Consider the following 5261-nt stretch of genomic DNA (forward strand, 5'->3'; position numbering starts at 1 on the left):
TGAGTAGAAAAATAATAGTGCTTATGGGAATGAAAGACACAATAGGTGAGATCAAACACACATTAGAGGCATACAAGAGCAGACTTGAAATGTTGTAGAAGACAGAACAACTGAAGTTGAAGAGAGAGAACAGAGGAGAAAATATTGGGAAAAAATGAGTAGGGTCTCAGGTAATTTAATGATAACATAAATGACAACAACGTATTTGTCATGGGAGTCCTAAAAGGAGAAGAGAAAGGAAAAGGGGTAAAAAGACAATTTAAGGAAATAATTGCTGAAGATTTCCCAACATTCATGAAAGAAATTAATTACATGTCCAAGAAGATCTACGTACTCCAATCTGAATAAATCTGCATAGATATATTCCAAGAAACATATTACTCAGAATGTCAAGTGCCAAAGATAAACAGAAAATTCTGAAAGCAGCAAGGGAGAAGAAAACCATCATACACCAGGGGGATCCTGTAAGGCTTAGTGCAGATCTCTTATCAGAAACTATGGAGGTGAAAAGACAGTGGTAAGATATAATTAGGATACTGAAAGAGAAAAATTGCTAAAATTCTTTATCCAGCAAAATTGCCCTTCAAATATGAAGGTGAGTTTAAAATATTCACAAATAAACAGAAATTAAGAGAATTCATAAAAAAGAATCAGGCTTTGCAGGCAGCACTAAAGGGAGTTCTACAGCCCAAAAGGAAAAGACAAGAGAGAGAGTCTTGGAGGAGAGTATAAAAGGGAAGACTGTCAGAAAGGATAACCAAAAGGGTAAAAAGACAGACAAAAATAAGGTATGATATGTGAACACCAAAGAATAAAATAGTGGAAGTAAATGATATATTTATAGTAGTATATTGAATGTGAATGGATTAAACTCCCTAATCAAAAGTTAAAGACTAGCTCAGAGCCTCTGCTGCCCTGGCCACTGTCAGCTTTCCCAGTGTCCCACTAAGTTGTGGTATATGCTGGGTTGCTGCCACTGCCAGCTGCTGCATGTTCTGAGCCTTGGCTTCCCACTGCTTATCTGCTGGCTGCTTCCCTCTGCCCTCTCTTCCTCCTGAAGCCACTGGTTGTGTTTGTCCTCAGCAGGCCCAGTGCTGGCAAGGGAACCCTGTGTTCCCACAATATCAAGAAATATGGTTTACACACCTTTCTGCAGAAGACCTTTTTCGTGATGAAAGGAAGAACCCAGATTCACAGTATGGTGAACTAACTGGAAAGTACATTAAAGAAGGAAAGATTGTACCAGTTGAGATAACCATCAGTTTGTTAAAGAGGGTAATAGATCAGAGAATGGCTTCCAATGCCCAGAAGAATAAATTCTTCATTATTGGGTTTCCAATCAAGACCATGGATGGGAAGGCAGATATAGCCTTCATTCTGTTTTTTTACTGTAATAATGAGATGTATATTGAATAATGTCTTGAGAAGGGAAAGAGCAGTGGTAGGACTGATGACAACAGAGAAAGCTTGAAAAAGAGACTTCAGACCTTTCTTCAGTCAACAAAACCAATTATTGACTTATATAAGGAAATGGGGAAACTCAAGAAAGCAGATGCTTTTAAATCTGTTGATAAAGTTTTTGATGAAGCTGTAAAGATTTTTGACAAAGAAAGCTAAGTCTAAGAACCTGAAAGCATTCTTTGAAATCATGCTTGAATATTGCTTTGATAGCTGCTATTATAACCCCTATTTAAGGTAATTTAAACCTTTTCTTAATTTCATCTCAACTCTGGAAAGTATGTAGTAAGACAAATTAAAATTTTAAACTTCTTTTTCTTTTTGTCACAGGAGTAGACAGTGAATTCAGGTTCAATTTCATCTTAGTTATGGTGTTCACAAAACAAAGAAGAGTATCAGCTAGCTTTTTGTTTTTCTTCAAAAAGAATACCCCTTTTATAGCCTGTGCCTTCTGTAAACAAAACTTTTTTAGTATGCATGTATATCCCTCTTACTGCAACATGTTAGGATTAGGGATCCTTAATTTCTCTTTTTCTTGCAGGTTTTAAATTTCCAACCTGTAAAGTGAATTTATGGACCAAATTTTAAAAGAACTTTTTGTGTAGTCAGTTCTTGGAAAATGTGTTTAGTAATGAACTCATAAAATGGATTTCCATAAGTGTTTTAGTATTTATCAAATAATTGACTATTTCCTATAGAAAGGTAAAAAAAAAAACATGTGGGCTTTATTTTACTACAATTTGTATGTACAAGTTATACGACAGGGCATTTTCTTTGCTTCCAGGGATTGGGCTGAGAACATGGGGGTTCAGAACCACACAGAATATCAACTTTATTCTGACTTAAATCTGAGAGTAAGGGACAAGAATCACACCTAACAGCTTATGTTTCTTATTCTCTATTATATAATGTTATTAATGATTAAACTGGCCTTAATAGAATCCCTAGCAGTGGAACTTTGAAATGCATGTGCTAGATTTCTGGTAAAATGATTCAGAAGAAGAAATTAAGAAAATAAAGATTTAATATCTATGATATATATAAAGAGATTCTACAACTTAACAATAAAAAGACTAACTACCCAATTTAAAAGTGGGCAAAAGAGTTGAATAGACATTTATCCAAAGAAGAAATACAAAAGGTGAAAAAACACATGAAAAATATTTAACATCACTAGCAATTAGAGAAATGTAAATCAAGTTATCCATTAGAATGACCACTATTTAGAAGGCAGAAAACTACAAGTGTTGGAGAGGATATGAAGACATAGAAATGCTTATCCACTGTTGGTGGGAATGTAGAATGGTTCAGCCACTCTGAAGGACTGTTTGGAAATTCCTAAGAAAGCTGAATATAGATTTTCCATGTGACCCTGCAATACCACTACTGGGTATATAACCAGAAGAACTGAGAGCAATGACATGAATAGACATCTGCACATTGATGTTCATGGTAGCATTATTCACAATTGCCAAAAGCTGAAATAACCCAGGTGCCCATGAACTAATGAATGGATAAAGAAATTGTGGTGTATACATATGATGGAATATTATGCAGCTATAAGAAGAAATGAAGTTGTGAAGCATATGACAACATGGATGAGCCTGGAGGACATTATGTTGAATGAAGCAAGCCAGACACAAAAGGAAAAATATTATATGATTGTGCTCTTATAAGCTAAATATATTGTGTAAACTCTTGGGGTTAATAACTAGAACATAGGTCACCAGAAAATAGAATGAGATTAGAGAATGGAAAGCTGAGGTTTAAATCTGTGCAGAATTGGTAAAAAGATTTTTCATAAATCTTTGAAAATAGAGATGGTGAAAGTACAACATAGTGTTTCTAACTGGCAGTGCTAATATATGGGTATGACAGTGGTTGACAGAGAATGTATACATTCATGTATATTACTAGAAGGAAATCTTAAAAAAGTAAAATGGATCTATATAGCATAATTAAACCTCATGTGAAATATGAATATGGGTAATATATACATAAGACTGTCTTTCTTTGAAACTGAACAAGTATATGCTAATGTTATAAGATGTTACTTTCAGGCAAAAATATAACCAAAGCAAACAATGGACACTACAGTGTAGTAATATATTATTAATCTTGCACTATGGGTAAAAAAAAAAGGAAATATACTAATTGAAAAAAAAAACAGACTACATATTGTTTGACTCCATCTATACAAAATATAAATACAAATGAATTAGACAGAAACAGAATAGCAGCTACGTATGGAAGGGAAAGGATAGAAAGATTGAGAGTGATTATTAAGAGGTACAGGTTTTTTTGTTTATATATCTGTTTTTTGCTTATTATTACTAATGAAAATGCTCTGATAATTATTAAAACAATGAATGTACAATGATGTGACTATACCAAATACCATTAATTGTATACTTCAGATGGATTTTATGTTTTTTGAATATATATCAATAAAATTGATTTTAAAGACAAAGAAAATAGTGAAAATACATTTGCTACAAGGAAATACTTGTGCTATGTAAAGAGTAGACAATAGTTTTTCTTATTTTTTAAAATGAGAACTTTGTATATCAAGAATCTAAATGGGAAAACGGACTTGGCCCAGTGGTTAGGGCGGCCGTCTACCACATGGGAGGTCCGCGGTTCAAACCCGGGCCTCCTTGACCCGTGTGGAGCTGGCCCATGCACAGTGCTGATGCGCGCAAGGAGTGCCCTGCCACGCAGGGGTGTCCCCCGCGTAAGGGAGCCCCACGCGCAAGGAGTGCGCCCCATAAGGAAAGCCGCCCAGCGTGAAAGAAAGTGCAGCCTGCCCAGGAATGGCGCCGCCCACACTTGCCGTGCAGCTGACGACAACAGAAGCGGGCAAAGAAACAAGACACAAATAGACACAGAGAACAGACAACCGGGGGAGAGGGGAATTAAATAAATAATAAATAAATCTTAAAAAAAAAAAAAAGAATCTAAATGTATTATGAATTTTCATATGAAAAAAGTTTATTGGCAAAATGGTGAAGATCACTTATAGGTCTATGAGTTATCTTGAACACCTTCCGAGGTTTACTTTTCCCAAAGAGGTTTGCTTCATTTGTGTTGGTATTATGTTCAAAGCTTAGGATATTTTGTGTATCTTTAGAGTGCCCTAGTATTCTATTAATATCACAAAAATAAAATTAATAGTTTTTCAAATTGTTTTAGTTTATAAGATAAAGACCATGCTAAGCAAAAAGATGTAAGTATACCTGAGATAGGTTAGTGTTATAATTAAATGCAATTTAAACAATGAAATATGTGATTCATATATAAATGTATGCACGACTACTACTAGCCATAAAAATAAGCATTCACTAAAATAATGCCTGATATCTGACAAACACATAATCACAATGTTTGTATATTCTTTCCCTCATTTTACCTTCCCAACTGTCAAGAAATTCATCTTCCCCCCATTGAGTTCTGGTTCAGCCCTTAAAATAGTAATCTGTAGTTAAGGAACAAGGGGAGATATTTCTGATCATCCTTCCATTTTTCACAGGAAGAACTCGTTTGTCCGGTAAACAAGACTAAATGAAATTATCACTTCTGATGGTCTAGCCTCTAGCTAATACTACCGAACTGATTTACTACTTCAGTAATCTATTGCCACTAACAAACTTTCCCTAACTTAGTGACTTAAAACTACATTGATTTATCATGCTCACTGATTCTGTTGGTCATGGTTTGTTTCTGCTCTACCAGGTTGGTGGCTTCAGCTGGGAAGACACGAAGGGCTGGGCCTGAGTTTTGATATCTGGGGTTATTTTGCTTAT

General features: G+C 35.0%; 1 pseudogene; it reads left to right on the forward strand.

Annotated features, from left to right (window-relative positions):
* The first annotated feature begins 959 nt into the window (after nucleotides 1-959).
* LOC101415933 (UMP-CMP kinase pseudogene) lies at nucleotides 960-1617 on the forward strand (annotated as a pseudogene).
* The last annotated feature ends 3644 nt before the right edge of the window (nucleotides 1618-5261 follow it).

This window comes from Dasypus novemcinctus, chromosome 11 (genome assembly GCF_030445035.2).
Source record: "Dasypus novemcinctus isolate mDasNov1 chromosome 11, mDasNov1.1.hap2, whole genome shotgun sequence".
Lineage (NCBI taxonomy): Eukaryota > Metazoa > Chordata > Mammalia > Cingulata > Dasypodidae > Dasypus > Dasypus novemcinctus.